At 34.2% G+C, this 17,844-nt stretch overlaps 1 protein-coding gene across 18 annotated transcripts in view; it reads right to left on the bottom strand.

Moving 5' to 3' along the window:
- Positions 1 to 17,844, bottom strand: part of LOC141565771 (protein unc-93 homolog A-like) — a 234,147-nt gene that overhangs the window by 56,415 nt on the left and 159,888 nt on the right. For 10 of the 18 annotated variants that reach the window (XM_074309318.1, XM_074309327.1, XM_074309316.1 and 7 more), the window contains 3 exons: positions 12,337 to 12,399; positions 9,264 to 9,627; positions 8,929 to 8,985 (listed from right to left, as the gene is read on the bottom strand). The gene's annotated coding sequence lies outside the window, so the exon portion shown is untranslated. Of the gene's footprint in view, positions 1 to 8,928; positions 8,986 to 9,263; positions 9,696 to 12,336; positions 12,400 to 17,844 lie in introns of those variants that run through there. The other 8 variants (XM_074309320.1, XM_074309329.1, XM_074309322.1 and 5 more) reach the window with 2 other exon arrangements.

Raw genomic sequence — 17,844 nt, 5'->3', positions numbered from 1 at the left:
TCTTTGGGACGGCGCAGCCAGCTTCTACAACCTCTTTAGACTGGTGGCTGTCTTCCTAAAATCTAATTCAGGAATCATTCAACTATACTTTACTATCTCTTCTCTCACTACTTCTCCATCAAATACCTCAGTTAATTAGGCATATCCTTCCTTCTTCCTTCTCTCCTTACCACTTCCAGTTCTGGATCCATTTACCATAAGTATATCAACATTTTATTTCCCGATGAAATGTATCATCACCCTTATGGCAACACTCATTATGCTGGTAGCCAGCAAGTTCAAAGTACTCTTTCCTGTTTAACACTTACTTTATCTGTGGGGTTTTTTTGTTTTGGTTTTGGTTTTGGTTTTTTTGCCCAGTGGAAGTCTCTCTTTGAGAGCAGCAATTTTTATATATTTGTTCTCTAAGGACTTAGTATAGTTCTTGGGACCTAGTAAGCCCTTAATAAAGGGTAATTTTTTTTGTTATTCATTAAGTTATTGTTTAAGAACTTCCCTTAAGTCAAGCCTGAATATGTCCCTGCAACTTTTTACCATTGCTGTCAGTTCTGCCTAAGGACTAAGCAGAACAAATTGAATCCCTCTTTCATGTGATAATAGCTCTTTAGGTGCTATTCACTGTATTATCATAATGTGTGTCTTTTTTTCTCTAGACTCATTGTCCCCACTTCCTTCAACTAATTCTTATATGACATGAACTCGACTCCTTACTATCCTAATTATTTCACAATAGCTACTCTCCAGATGAGAGAACATCAAAGACTATAATATCCCTAGAGATAGACGCAATAGTCCTCTTAATTTAGGCCAAAATGACAATAGTTTAGGGTTTTTTTTTAAGCTTCTATATCATTTTGAGTTTACCATTCCCTCGGTTTATAATCTCCTTTAAGATCCCCTAAATTTATAAAATGAAATGGATTTTAGAGATTATCAAGTCCAAGTTCCTCATTTTATAGATTAGGAAACTGAGGCCCTAAGAGGTCAAGTCACTTGCCCAATATTACTTGGATATCCATGAGTAGATTTTAATATGATTCCAAATCCAAAGCCTCATCTACTATTCCAAGCTGTCTTTATAACTCACAAATCTTATTCAGATCAATGGATATACAGCTACACCATCCCTTTCTTGAGCTTGAGAAATCAGGTTGAGGTGGTTTTTTTTTAGTTCAATTATAAGATTTTATCTTTATCCCTATTAAATTTCATTTTATGTAATTCACTACACTGTCCTAGCTTGTCAACATCTTTCTTAGTCCTAATTCTATAATTCAGTTTATTAGCTATCCCTGTTAGCATTGTAGTTTTTACAAATTTGATAAGGTTTCATCTTTACAATTATCCAAATCATTAATAGAACTGTTAACAGGACAGAGCCAGTCAGAAATCCCCAAAGCACACTCCATTGAACATCTTTTAAATAGACATCTAAATGTTAATGGCTTGGCCATTTAACCAGTTCATCTAATTAAATTCTGTCATTTAGCCCTCACAATTTAGCCCTCATAATAATAACAATTTGCCATATGTTTTACTAACATAGTAAATCATATTACCACATTCCCCTGATAAACCAGTCAACTAATCTTATCTAAAAAGAAAATATAGTTATGTTGGTATGATCAATTCTTGATAAACAATTCTGCCTCTTTGTCATCTCTGCTTCATTTTTTCCCTAGAATTTCCCCAAGAATCAAAATGAAGTTCTATAATGTTTAGATTTAGCCTCTTCATTAAAAATAAAAAATCAATACACTTTGCCATTTCCTGAACATGTGGGACCTTTTTTTGTGTCATTCAAAGATTACTGAGATTGAATTGGGCATCATACTATCAATGCCCTAAGAAGGAATTACTATGTCCCTATTGACTAAAATTCATCAAGAAAAACTAGGTGTTCTCTTATTCTCTTCCTATTTACCTTATTTATTTTGAAAATCCATATATTATAAAGGTTCCTTTACTTTCTTGTTTCTCATATTTACTTCTGTCCTAGCCCCTTTGCACAAAATTTAGTCTTTGACCCTAGTCTGGTAGAAATAGCTACTCTGAAGTTATGTATGATAGACAGCTTCTAGGTGAATAATATGTTTTTTTAACATATTATCCCCTCCCTACATGCTAATGTCCCCCAAAATTGTTTTTTTCTACATTCCTTACACACAAGATCTCTTTTGTACTGCTTTTGTACTGGCTTTTTCTGCTCAGTCTATAAGAATACTTTCTTCAAGATTGAGATCAAGCCTCATTTCTACAGAAAGCTTTTTTTTGAGATCCCCAAGTATTCCCCATCTCCCTAACTATCTTGTATTTATTTGATATTTATTCTACATATATTATAAAATTCTGGCTGATATGGTGGATAAAGTGTTAAACCTCAAATCAGAAAGTCCTGAGTTTAAATCCAGCATCAGATACTTACTAGAGTGAACTTGGGAAAGACATTTAATCTGTCTGCCTCAATTTCCTTATTTATGAAATAGGAATAATAATAGTACTTGCTACCCAAAGTAGTTATGAGGGTCATGCAAGATAATATTTGTAAAGTATTTTGCAAACCTTAAGTGTATTATTGCTGTTGCTAAGTTAATATACATGTTGTCTACATCACTTAATTATAAACATCTTGATATTAAGAACCATTTTATTTTATGTCTTTTTGTTCTTAGGACCTTGCAGTATGTCCATCATATGATATGTATTTAATAACTGCTTTTTGATTGGTTAATTGAGTGATCAGTTCACAATTTAGATGGATAATATTCTAGAAAGTATATTTAGGATGTGCCTTCATTTCTTTCTAATGTTGCACTATTTTGACTTTATGTAGGTTCTAAAGAAAATGCAATCTGAATCGTTTGATTCAGATGCTTTTGTCAACATGGATGTTGATATATGCTTCATTTCAATATGTTCTTAATTAAAGAAAAATTAAAACATTAAAGAACAAGTGAATGGGCTGGAAATTATTGGTGAACAAAATCATTGGCTTATTGGAGCTAAGGTAGCCCTATCTTTTGGACTCTTAACAAAGGAGAAGATGGGGGAAGTCCAAGCTGCTTCTTGCTGGTATAATAGCTTTTTCTGAGCATTCCCAAACTCTAGGTCCTATGGATAATACCTGCAGATACACTATCCAGAATTTTTCTGATTCTCATCTTTGAAGGGGCTAAGAGAAAGAACACATTTCAATCAAGTAGAATAAGGAGAGTTAAAACTCATCATCCCCCAAAAAGAAGTTTAAGTGTGTAGCCATCTTAAAGTCTAGCAAGTGGACCACTCCTCTTGGTCCTTAAAGTCTAGCGTGGATCAGACGCTAGTCTTTGACAGGCTGACTCACAGGAACACAGGTATAAAATAGGAATCTCTGGCTGCAAATATCTTATGGCAAGGTATCAGGGCCTAAGCCCATCCCCAGGCAGTAGAAACCAAAAAACCAAAACAAAACAAAATCTATATTCACAATAACACCAATATAAATGGAAAGAACAACAATTTCTTCCACAAAATCAGAATGTGCAGAGTTCTGGGAAAACAGTACTTTCCACCAGGAAAAAAACCCTGATTCTCCATCTTCTCCCCACCTCCATCACCTAGCTTTGAAGGAGCTACCTTAATAAAGAACCTATTAGAAACATTGTCACAGATTATATTGTATCTTCAAATGGTTTGAATAGGAAAGAAAAATTGCAATTGATGGGAAATGGAATTTCCCATTGATAGATTCTTTTCTACACACAACTTCAGGTTTGGTCTACACAGGGAAGTGGGCTTTTGTTAAATTATCCAAATGAATGTACCAATAAAATAAGGTAATAAAGATGATAACTTTGTGAATTGTTCAGTGATTTACAGTTTACACATTATATGTACTATCTCAGGGAGAGGCAATTTTGTTGCTGTGCAAAGAATATTTAATTTGTATTCAGTAGACTTATGTTTCAGTCCTAGCTCTTTTATTTTAATACACATGATTCTAGACTTCCTTCTCTGGGTTTCAGTTTCCTCATATGGAAATTGAAAGAGTTGGACTAGAAGCTGAGGCTTTTCATGTTGGGGACTATGAACTTTAAAAAATGCTTTTGTTGGGGCTAATAATTGGATAGAGCACCAATAGTGGAGTTTTGATGACCTGACTTCAAATCCAAACTCAGATCTTAATAGGTTTTATGGCTTTCAGCAAGTCATGTAACTCTGCCTCCAAAAACATTTCTTTGGACAATTGTATTTCAATAGAATTTATTTCGCTGTGTAGCCATATGTATTTTATTTTGTGAATTTAAAAGCATTATTCTGAGAAGGGTTTCATAGGATTCACCAGATTGCCAAAGGGAGTCTGTGAAATAAAACCCCATGACTAGATCATCTTAGATTTTAAAGCCAGAAGCAGGAACATACAAACATTGAAAATACTTGATAAAAGGAAAACTTTCCTTAGAATTAGAGCTATAGAAAAGTGAAATGTCTCAAGAAATAATAACTAAATCCTCCAGCTATCAATAGAGTTTTTCAAGTAGAGACCAGATGATCTATGCATTTTGTAGAGTGATTTTTGCTTATGTTTGGAATGAGTTAGATGATCTCTGAGGTGTCTTCCTTCTCAATTTCTTTGATTCTAATACAGTTATTATTATCCCTACTTTAACCAAGGAGAGTCAATGCAATAAGATTAAGTGACCGTCATACAAGTAGTAAACAGCAGAATTTTATCTTAAACACATCATCTTTATCAACAATCCTGCTATCTTTTCTTCAAACAAATAAATTTTTAAAAATCAATGGATGGATGGATGAATGAATAGATTACAGATGAAGATATGCTCTGACTTTCCAATTATCTATGTAACTCTAATAAAATTTTATTTCATTTTAATTGTGAATATAGTCTTTGGGAAATCTCTTGTTTTATCTTCAAAGTAAACAGCTAGGTGGTAAAGTGGTTAGATCACTGAATCTGAAGATCAAGAAGATTTAAGTTCACATCCATCTTTGGACATTTGCTAGTTCTGTGACTCTGAGCAGGTCACTTAACTTCTGCCTATAAGTTTTCTCACTTTTACAATGGTGATAATAATAGCACCTATCTTCCAAACATGTTGTGAAAATAAAAGATTTTTTTTTTGTAAAGCACTTTGTAAGCTTTAAAGTACCATGTAAATGTTAACTATAACTATTATTCCTCAAAAAGTGCCTATACTTTTCTTTAGCTTATAAATTGCCTACATTTTAGAACTAGTAAAGGAGAGGCGTTCAACAGTACTTTGTTCTTATGTTTTTAGTGCTCAGTCCAGTATTTCAATTCCCTTTCTCATTTTGAGATAAGATTGGGAGCCAAATATGCCAGAGAGCCAACTTGGCATGCTGGTTATTGAAATCCTAAAATATGGAAACCTGCTGGGCCAGCAGCTGTAATAGTGAAAGGAACAGGAGGCTGGGAAGATTATCCAAGAGAGAACTCTCTCCCTATACTTCAACAAATACTTTTCTTTTTTAAAGAAAAAGTTAGTGCTTTGAAATAAAAATACCTTGGCAGGTGGCTCTATATTTACCTCAAAGACATGTATTTTGAAATACAAAAGGACATAAAAGACAGCTTTCAAATCTCCAAATATGACATCATTTAAATTTGTGGTCATATGAAATTTCAAATAATATTATGACAAACAAATAAAAAAAACCTTTGGTGCTAAAATTTATAATTTATTCCATCCTGCTCCCCAACTCTAGCTAATATTTCTTGTTTCTTTCAAGGAAATGTTCTATGATTAATCTGATTTGTCACTGGTTGAACAGACAAAGTGCTTTAATTTTCAGGCACTGGAAAACTGTTCTTTCTATCTTGGATAGAACCTGCTACAGCATAGAAATAAGAGCATAAGCTCGCTTTAGGGCATAAAATGAAATTTCTCTAGGGAAATAACAAGAAAAGGCCTAGTAGTATGTAGAATCTAAGTTCCTAGTGTGCTGTGACTATTTGATTTTTTTATTTGTATACCCATTGCCTGATATTTGGTAGATAATTAATAAGTATGTATTAGATCGAATTGAATTGAATCAAAATGTTTTTTATTTGGGAAATGTCCCAAATCATCATATTAACCCCACCAAAGGTCAGTTCCCAGAGATTCCAAGTGCTAATCTAAGGGCTAAAAGTGGGTGGTGGTACCCATTTTTAATAGGAAATATACTAAATCTGGAACTAGAAAACATGGGTTCAAATTACAACTCTACTACTTTCTATATATAGGATCTAAAGAGACTTCCCTCATCTCTTCATATAAAATGAGGGAATTTGACTTCATGATTTCAAGGATTTCTTTCTAGATACTTCCTTCTGGGGAATCATGATAATATATGACTTAAAAAAAATAGGGATAAGAAATTATTTATTTGCTCTGGTTTTCTCTATCAAGGAAAAACATATTTTCACTAGAAATATTAGAACAACTGTATGTAATATGGAGTTTATATTCAAGATAAAAAAGAGATTTTTTTTAAATAGGTAAGGAGATGGTAAAAGAACACATTAGATTAAAAAATCTAGGTTAATGAGGTTTTTTGTTTAAAACTTTCAATTTAGATGTATTTGACAAATACTCTGACAATACATACACACATTCAGAATAATTCAATGCACAAAATTTTCAAAATAACTAGATATTATAATAGTTCACAATTTAGCTTTAATTGTACAAATACTCATCATAGGAAATCAATTTTGCAAATATATTTGTTTTCTTTTTTAAATACTTTAATACAGAAAATTTGTCTCTAATCATCTTAAAGCACATTTTAGTAATTAAAGATTTATTTCCTATTACTTGGTTTACTCATTTCAGTTTTTCTAATTTAACACAGCACATCAGTCACTTCCAAATGAGCATAGAAACAGTGCTTTCTGTCTCAATCTGTCATTTCTTTTCAGATACTGCTGCCTATAAAGTTTAAAGGATTCTAGCCCTTTTTTATTGAACTGAAAAAAAAATCAAGTTTTCTTTAGTAGAGCTCATTTAAACATCTTTCCTTCTGAAATGTACCTAGTGTAAAGTTTAAGATGTTTCACTAACCCTTAACTGGCAACATTATCTTTTCCATTCTAATACACATTAGATTAGCTAGAATTTGTCTTACTTTTGACTGGACAAGCATCCTTACATTTTCCCTCTACCTAGAATTTCAGAAACTTTTAGTATCTAGTAACAAAAGCAAAGGATCAGTGTAATTTGGTCAAAAAGCAAGTAGATCCAGAATAAAACTATTAGTGAGTTTTTTAATTTAAATAGTATTACTTAGACAGTAAAAGAGGAGGATGCATTAGATAAGGTTTAGTCAATCATGTACTTTCAGCAAAGTATATGACAAATTCTTATTCTAGAGAAATATATAATAATCAATAGTACAATAGGTAGATTTGGAATACTCATTAATGGTTCTATATTGTTTTGGAGAGAAGTCTGCAGTATAGTGTCCTAAAGATCTGTGCTTGACCCAGTGTAGCTTAGCATTTTAATATGTGACTTGGATAAAGTCATAGATGATCTACCTATCAATTTGCAGATGACACAAAAATGGCAATGATAGCTAATAAATATATTAGATAAAAGAAACAGGATTCCAAATAATAGCTTCCATCTCCCATCCTTTTAATCCCTTTGTCCTCCATGTCTCTTTCCTATTTTCTTTCTCTTCCCTTACCTCTCCTCTCCTTTTCCCCTTTTCTTTTCTCCTTTATTTTCATGCTAATTTTAGAAACAGGAGGTCTATATGACCATATATTAAGACCAAACTGGGTTCTTCTGGAAGATACTAATTCATAGTATAATCTTATTATATTTGTAAGAATTCTTTTGTGTCTACATCACTGGAGTTTTGGCTAAAAATTTCACTCTCAAATTATGAAAGTCATTTTAATAGATATACATATTGATACTGAACTAAAAATTTCCTTTAGAGACTGTCTCCTTGTAAGTCTTAAATATTTCTTCCCCTCTTTTACTTATCTCGATCCCTGAGTGTCCATCTAAGTAGAAAAGCATGGAACTTTCAATAGCTTCAGAGGGCTTGCTCAGATCACACAATCAAGGCATATGGGATTATAAATGACTATGTGACCTTTTTCTGAGTCAGTTAAATGAATAATTCCCCACCTAATCTTTACAACTGATTCCCTAGGGATTCATGTCAGCTAAACACAAAGCAGCAATTTCAAAATAACAGTTTTTACAAAGTACAATTTTGATTTGATTTTGAATTGATTTGAATGGGCATTACAACTGATGATCCATTGGAGGATACGACTTTTGACCTATATAATCATATAATCTTTTTTCTCTTTTTACAAGGCTTTTGGGATTAAGTGACTTGCCAAGGGTCACATATCTAGTAAATGTTAAGTGTCTGAGGTTGGATTTGAACTCAGGTCCTCCTGGCTCTAGGACTGTTATTCTATCCACTGCACCAACTAGCTGGCCCCACCTTTGTTCTCTGTGTGTGTACACAATCAACTTTAGCTTATAAAGTAAATCATTTCAATGATTCATTACTCCACAACTTACTTTTAGCTCTGAAAATTTTAATACATTTATGTCAGTAAAACTGACATAAATCTGGGGAAGTACTGGAGAAAGAATGAATAAGGAATCAGCATGTCCTTAATTTAGGATAAAAAGCTAAAAAAATAAGGGAAAGAGGAAAATGTGATCCCATCTCAATAAATTTTTGAAAACAGTCATTTGGCCCTGAATCACATATTGTCTTGTCAGATGTTTTGTTTTATTTTCCTTATTTTATTTATTGTTTTCTTGCTACTTAACTTGGGTAGATCAAGAGAGATACTAGACTAACTTGGTGAGTTTACTAGGAGGGATATTTGATGAAGGGAATTTCCTCATCAATTTGATGAATTTTCCTACTTTCTCTACTCACCTGAAAAACTTGCAAACTAATGTCTTCCCAGAGAAGAGTGGTAGGTAACTGGAGACCCTGAGAAAGATTATAAAATGACTACTTCAGTACAGGTGATTTTATCAGAAACAGAAATCAGAGTGTAAGTGTAAAGTAGCTACTGTGAGACTAATGGGTCACACTCCCACTAAGCATCTGAAGAAGCTTATAGTCAAGTCTTGCTTATCCATATAATGAGGGCCTGTTTAGTGCCCCAAGTGATATTAAGAGGGTAGCACACCAAAAGGAAAAGAAAAGTGCTATAATTTACAGATACAGGTAAAGTCAGTATCAGTATCAGTAGTAGGGGGGCTTACCTGATAGTCCACGCAGTGGGACGAAATGTTGACTCTTAGAAAAGGTGATATGAGATGGACTAGAAATTGATCAAAATAACTTCAGAAATAATAGTAAGTACCATCCAATGTAACCTGGGAGGGGAGTCAGATGAAAATATTTCCCATCAAATTCATGGCATCTGGTAGCAAGTCCAGCAATCTTTTACTTCAGCCCAAGCAGTTGACTTCAGCAAAATAGATAAGCAGATCATATGAGATCTCTTGCAGAGATCTTTTGCAGACAATGGCTTAGAAAGGCTCAAGTCCAGTCAGAGGAGGACAGAGTACTGCTGAAATGTTAGCAATCGGAAGCAGACTTATAGATGTTCTGGTTGTGTTGAATCTGGAATGCAGGGAGAAAGAGGAGTGGTACAAAAGAGAATTCTCCAAGGCTAGTAAGAAGTAAAATTATTCTGTTGCTGGCACAGGGGTCCTATGAAGTCACATGAGTGACTTGTGGTATAAACACAATGAAAAGATTGTTGCCAAAAAAAGTAAAGCCTTAGGCAACTTTCTAAGATCATGTGATCTGAATCAGGGTTGGGAGTTCCCACCTAGATGAAATCTCAGGTTCTAGGCATAATCAGTTTGAGGGTAAAAAAAATCCTAAAAATTTCTTTATCCTACTTCTGATACATTCTCTACATAGCTACCAGACATTTTCCAAAAGCATGGATCTGACAATGTCATTTTTCTACTTGATAAACTTCCCTGTTTTCTCTGGGATTAAGTATAAACTTTTCTGTCACATAAAAGCTTTCACAGTCTAATACAATCTAAGAGGAAAATGTGATCCCATCTCAATAAATTTTTGAAAACAGTCATTTGGCCCTAAATCACATATTTTTCATTTTTCCAGCCTTATTATACATTATTACCCTTCATGATTCCTATTATCCTTTCCTCTATTATATCATGGCACTCTATCGGAGAGCCTTTGCCTTGTCCATCCTTGTTTTCTGGAATATAGTCCCTCTTCCCCTCTTTCTCTTAGAAAGCCTTTAAGACTTATCTTGAATTCTACCTTCAGCACAAGTCCTATCCTGAACTACCACTATGTCCCTACTCCCACGCACAATTGTTAGAACACCCTACAAAAGTAAAAATATCAGCTTAAAGTAAAAGTATCCCAACCTCTTTGTTTTTCAAATAAGAGAAATGAGATGCAAAGAGCTTGTGACTTGTCCAGGGTCACAGAACTAGCAATATGAAATTGATTTGGAATCCAAATCTTCTTAATTCTAAGACCAATACTATGTAATTTTCCTCATTGCCTCTCACTAATCACCCTGAATCTGTATTGCATAAATATGCACATATGTATCTGCTGTTTATCCTTCTCCTTCACCATCTAGATCTTTCATCTCTATCTTTGTATTGTCAGCATTTAGCCTAATGTCTGAAACATAAAAAGTTCATAGTAAATCTTACTGATTGGTTTATTGTTAGCAGCTGGTACAATGTAAGGTGATGCTTCCTTTCAGGTATGCTGGGTCTTATTCTCCTCCTTCCCCCCTCTTCCCTCCTCCCTCCCAATTTTTTTTTTTTTTTTTTTTGCTAGTAATGTCATATTTTCATCAAAGTTGTTGTGATTAGTCCACACTTAAGAAAGCTGGGGGACATTGAGGATGGAGCTCTTAAGACCTAAGCTCAAATATTGCCTTACACAAATGCTAGCTATGTGTCTCTGCAAAGTATCTGAATCCCTCTAAACCTCAAGTTTTTCCATATGTAAAATCAAAGAAGGTAATAGCACCTATTTCTTAGAATTGTTGCCAAGATCCAATGAGATAATATAAAGTGCTTTAGGAACCTTAAAGTTCTAGATAAAAGTTTTTCTACCAAGTCAGAGAAGGAGTAAGAATAATCCCAAATATTTATTTATTCTTTAGAAAAATAGTTCTTCTGACCAAAACTTTAGAATTATAAGGATTCTCCAAAGGACTTAGTCCTTTGCCTGTGTTGCAGTGATCCTCCATGATCATGAGTAGAGCAAAAACATTCCTTACAGATTTTCATTCTTCTATGCCAAAGAGTATGATGAAAAACAGGGCCTATTATATGTGTGTGTGTTTATATGTACATATATATATATATATATATATATATATATATATATATATATATATATATATATATATATATATATATATATATATATATATATACTTTTTTTTTTTTTTTAAAGAAAATCACACTATATTCAGCTACATGTATTGAGTGTAAGGGTTCATTTGTCTACTGGTTTTCCTTCTAGGTTTGAAAAGGCTGAAAATCTGTTGGTAATCCTGAGGTAAGTGATTTCCTCTGACTTTATGCAGAAATACCCATCTTCTTTTTTAACAACAAGAAGTAGCTCCCCACACATTCTTGTAAGACTATGCCAATAAATGTGTTTTTTTTTTTCAAATAAAATTAAGAATCTATTATATATTTTTTACAACAAATAAGTGAATCCTAAAAATATGTTAGGAATATAATGATGCATTTGTAAGCATAGGGCCACAAGGAAAGAAAAGAATGAACTTTGATATCCAAAAATATATTTTACAATTGAGGAAACAGGAGTAGGGTAGTTAATTAGTTGCCCAAAGTTGTGAACCTCAAAACTTTATTTTTTAAACCTCTGACTATAAATCTATCATTTTCCCCCTGCCCCCCAATAATATGGTGTTTATTCAGGGAGAAAATGTAAGAGGGGCAAATACTCCCTCCCCTACACTTTGAACTTCCCCACAAGGATATACTAGATGTCTGAAATCAAGGGTGTGGGAAACATTTCAGCTTGGCACCCTGTCCCTAAACAGGACCATAACAGTCTGACCCTTGATACTCTCCTCTGTCCTTGATATCTATCTCTGATAGAAGGGGAGCCTCTGAGAAGGAAAGATAAAGATTATCAAAGATCTCTAGACTCAGCCACATCATCAAAGGGCTAGTGGGAGGCATATGATTATCATTGGAATGTATGTTCAGTTTAAGAAAGGATGGAGACCAGGGATTCCCAGAAAAGGAATAGGAAAGGAAGGGAGGTAGTGACTTGTCTCCATACCTGAATTCATATCCTTGAAGCTGGTCCTTCTTGATTTGATCCCTTTCTGCAGTTCTCCAGTAGCTACAACAAATTCTCAACATGTTAGTTTTATTAGGTTGACTTTATTTTCATTGGAAAAAAGTGAATGCATTTATGTAGAAGTTTTCCTTTAAAATACACCACAATTTAGGCCATAATTTTGCACAGTTCTCTCTTTTTTAACCTCCAAAAAAACTGCCCCAGTGTATCCATATCATGAAGTGGAAACTCTGCATTATTCCCCCCTACACACACACACACACACACACACACACACACACACACACACACACACACACACTTTTTAATCTCCTGCCTAGAATAATAGCATCATCCCTGTAACTTGGGGGGGGGGGAGGGAGATAGATAAATAAATCTTGTTTACTACCCACAAGGTTAAGTCTTGACTTGTTTTTGTTATTATTCTAGGTCAGATATTTTGACCTATTTTGTGTGTCATGGAAGTTTGGTGAAGTAAATAGAGACTTTTTCATAACAACATTTTTAAACACAAAATACACAAGAGTACAACAGAAGCTGATAAGGTTGAAACATATCAAGATTATTTTTTTTAAATCAGGTTTATAGATTCCAGGTTAAGATCACCTATTTTAGGGGAGAAATTCCCATTGCAAATTTAGTCCTGCAAAAAATTGAAAAAACAGTTAAAAGATTAAGATTTTTTTGTAATTTAATTTTTATTTTAAGCACCAAATTCTCTCACTTCCTTTATCACTCCCCCATTCATTTAAAAGGCAAGAAATATGATATGTATTATATACAGTAAGTCTTTCACAATTTATAATCATTACTGTATACAATGTTCTCTTTGCTCTGCTAATTTCATTTTGCATCAATTCATGTTAAGTTTTTATAGGTTTTTCAGAAATCATTCTCTTCATGATTTCTTATGATACAACAGTATTCCATCACAATCATATATTATACCTTGTTTATCAATTTCCCTATTTGACAGGCATTTCCTCAGTTTCCAATTCTTTGCCACCACAAAAAGAGCTACTATCAATATTTTTGTCCATATAAGTTTTCCTCCTCCTTATTTGTTCTTCTAGCTCTAAAACAAGTTTTGCTGAACCAACAGGTAATGGAGTTTTATAATCTTATGGACATTAGTTCCAAATTGTTCTTCATAATAGTTGGACTAGTTCATATCTTGACTTAATGTACTAATGCAGTTCATTCTCATAGTCCCTCCTATATTTGTCATTTTCCTTTTCTATTATCTCAGTCAATCTAATAGCTGTGAGGTGGCACCTCAGAGTTGTTTAAACTTTTATTTCACTATATTTAGTGATTGAATAATTTTTCATATGATTATTGATAGCTATGGTTTCTTATGAAATCACCCTGTTTATATCCTTAGACCTTTGGGGAATGGTACTTATTTTTCATAAATTTGGCTCACTTCTCTATATGTTTATAAAATGAGATTTTTATTAGAGAAGAATTCACTATAATCTGCTTTCTCCCAGTTTCCTGCTTTCCTTCTAATTTTGGTTGGATTTGGTTTTGTTTCTGTAAAACCTTTTTCAGTATAATCAAAATTATCCATTTTACTTTCCATGATCCACTCTGTCTCGTTTGATCATGAACTATATTCTTCTGTCCATATATCTGACAGATATTTCTCTTCTCTTAATTTACTTATGACACTACTCTTTTTTGGCTAAATCATGTCCCCAGAATTACTTCCAATCAACTGGTTCTGTGGTAATTTGCAAGCTCAGGAATAGCAGCCATGATTGGAGCCCTCAAGAAAGGGCAAGATTGGGATGGGAGAGAACATAGCTAAGCAGACCTAATTTCCCCTAGGCTATTTCTCTCCACAGCCTGGGATTGGAGAAATCTATCTCTGTCTTTTGGATAATACATAGCCCTCAGCAGAGGTGATTCATGTCCTAATAAATGACCAAGCATGATGAAAGGAATTCTACATACATTATGTGGGTTTTAACATTGTTGGATGAATGGATGGATATCAATTGCCCTTGACCAAATGACCAAGGAATCAGGTAGCATCCTGTTTCCAATGGAAAAGCCTCTGATCCAGATCTCACTGGAAAAGTCTCTCTGACCCAGAAATAAGGGTGAGTAACAAGGAAACTTTGTTAAAGAGCTAAAGTAGAATTTCAGCGAAATGGGGCAAATTTTTAGAAAACAGCCTTCTGTTTCTGTTCAAAGAAAATGTTTAGAGAGCATTGTCAAGGTTATGAAAAGCCAAGGATTGATTATAATTTTGAAGGAGACCACTTTGAACTTTTAAAAACTGTACAGGTCATATGTCCTTGTTTTTCTATGGAAAAAGAATTGGATCTAGACAAGTGGGAATTAGTAGGAGAGGAACTAGGTGAACACTACAATTCCAAACCAAACTTAATTTCCAAAGATATATTTCATAGTACAATTTAATCCAAGTGGCTTTAAAAAGTGTTAGACTAAAGAAAGGGAAGAAAGAACAGGAAGGGAGGATCCAACTAAACTAGGTGAAAAGGATGAATCAAATAAGAAGGGAGTTAAGTACAATTCTGAACAATAGGAGCATTTCCCATCTCCTCCTCCCTCAATTAATCCTTCAGGGGGTGGAGGAAGGAGGGGAAGAGGCAGTGACACAAACAGAATCGTCTTTTAAGCAGCCTATGACAAGATTAGAAAAAGCATTGGTTAAGGCTAAGAGAAGGACAGGGATGTAAGTGATTTTATAGATGCATACCCTGTGATTGAAGAGCTTGACTCTTCAGATCAAAAAAGGAGAAGATATACTCCTTTTGATTTGGATAAAATTAATGATTTGAAAAAAGATTGCACTCTTTATGGGGATACATCCTCTTATGTTAAAAAGTTACTAGATAAATTTGTCTTATGAAATCCTAACCCCAAATGATTGGAAATCCATAGCAAGGACATGTTTAGACCTGGACAAAACTTGTTGTGGCTTTCGGAGTATCATGAATTATGTAGGATTCAAGTCAGATTCAACAGGGAAACAGGAGTTAACAGGTTTTGACCAACTAGCTGGTCAAGGTCAGTATGGAGGGAATTCAGAACAGATTTATTATCCCATAACAGTGTATGAGCAAATTTCTAAGGCTGCAATAAAAGGTTGAGGTTCTCTCCCCAGACAACAAGATTGAGGGGATACTCACAAAAATTGAGCAAGGTCCCAATGAATCTTTTGTGGATTTTGTGGGACATCTGCAAACTGCTGTCACAAGAACTATTGGAGAGAATGCAGCTACAGAAATAATGACCAAACATTTGGCTATGGAAAATGCCAATGAGCTTTGCAAAAGAATTATATGGGGACTAGACAAAGATGCTCCTTTAGAGGAGATCATAAGATGCTATGCTACAGTAGGCACAAATGCTTATTGTACTCAGATAATGATGAACATGGAAAAATGGGGTCCCTCTTGGCAAAGGACTTCTAGAGAAACTCGTCAATGTTTTCAATGTGGAAAAGTTGAACATCTAAGAGCTCCACAATATGGAGATAGAATGAGAAGACAGGCTGAGAGAAAACCTAAAACCCCATGTCCAAAATGTTACAAGGGCTTCCACTGTGCCTCAGAATGTGGATTGACCCAGGGAAATGAGAGGTGGAGCCCAGCTCCAAGATATCAATCAAAAGATAGGTGGGGCATGATGGCAGCTGAGATTACACCTCAGTCTTTAGAAGGTCAGGACTCTGACCTGATCAGCCAACAGAAAAGCAATCAGATAGCAGAAATGGCTTGCATTTGGGGAGAATACAGGCCTTTTAAACCAACAGGGCCGAGTCCAGTGTAAACAGCTCCAATGTAATTGCCAGATGATGAGAAGAGATTTAGAAAGTGGTAAATAGAAGGAAATTAGATAGGTTAACTGCCTGGGAGAGAGGGTTTGCTTGTATTTTTACAGACAGAGAAGGAAACATATGGAGAAGGAAACAGATGGGTGGCAACAAGCACCTGGAGAAAGAGAGAAAAAGAGAAAAATCTGGAAACAAAGGAGAAGACCTAAGAACAAAATTTGCAGGAATCATTGGATTCCCTAACACAAGATAAGACTGTTAAAGGACTTGAAAACCAGCAGGGATCATTAGATTCCTTGAAATGAAAAATTACTGATGAGATTATTCATGTTATTTGTTACATCATTTCTAGCATGTGTTATGTTAGTTATGTGTTTATGTAATTTATGTAATTGTGTGTAATACCTCCCATATTGATGGATTTATGTATTCCTGTTTCAAGAGAGTCCCTTGAGAGACCCACTAATCTGATTTGATTTCCCGTTTGCTTTGATATTTTCATCTCCCTGAGAAGTCAGGGAGGGTGTGACCACCTCCTTTTTATAATGTTTTCACTTCTTTTTTGAGCAGTCAGGGAAGGAATGATCACCTTCTTTTTGGAGGTTCTCACCTCCTTGAGAAATCAAGGAGGTCATGACCACCTTATGTACTAAATCAAAAGAAAGGGGGAGATGTTAGGATTTTTATAAGGTGCTGTCACTGGAATGAATATAATTATCTAATTTAGCACAGTACTTAACAATTCTCTTCCTAGTATTGGTGAGAAACTTATCACTTCAAAATAAATAGATATATAAACAAATAATTTAATGGATAGATGAATAGGTAGATAGGCAGGCAGATGGATGGCAGATAGATGGATAGATAGATAGATAGATCATTTTGACCTTATTTTGAGCTTATGAAATGTTGGTCTATTCCTAATTTCTGACAGACAACTTTCCTGTTTTCTCAGAAGTTTTTGCCAAATAGTGAGTCTTATCATAGTGTCAGTGATCTTTGAGTTTATCAAATAAATTTTTACTAGCTGCTTTGAAGCAACATGTTACCATGTGAGCAAAAAAAGTGAAGGCAAACTGTCCAGATGGTCACTTTTGTTTCATTTTAAAATATTTGACATATCCATTTTTTAAACAATGTAAAAAAAAATCAATTTAAAATGGGACCTATTGGTGAAAATCTTGTATTGCCAAGATAAATTTGAACTTGACACACCAGCAGTGCTTGACCTAGTGGTTTACAAGGTGAAAGAAAGGGGTATATTAATCAAGTTTGCAAATCAATTTTCCATAGAAAACCAAAAAATGTGTGAATGAGCCATTTCAGAAGTATTTATTTCAGACTCCAGATGTGATTTCTCTAGATCAGAGATGTAGAATTAAGAAGAAACTTAGAGGTCATGTAGTCCAACTCCCTAATTTTACAGATGAGGAAACTGAGACATAAATTACTTGCCTGAGGTAATGCAGGTAATATGGGACATAGCTGAGATTCAAGCCCAAGGTATCTGACTCTAGATCATGCCATTTGGTCTCATTTGAAGAAAGAGAAATATTTGGTTTGGTTTTGTTCTATTTGCCACACCATTACCCCATACTTGATCACTATCAATAGTGTTGAATCCAAATTATATCACTATTAGTAATAACAATACATAGCTCATAATAAAAATGTTA

The sequence above is a fragment of the Sminthopsis crassicaudata genome, chromosome 4, assembly GCF_048593235.1.
Source record: "Sminthopsis crassicaudata isolate SCR6 chromosome 4, ASM4859323v1, whole genome shotgun sequence".
NCBI lineage: Eukaryota > Metazoa > Chordata > Mammalia > Dasyuromorphia > Dasyuridae > Sminthopsis > Sminthopsis crassicaudata.
Note: the sequence above shows the minus strand (reverse complement) of the source record. Positions and strands in the feature narration are given on the sequence as shown.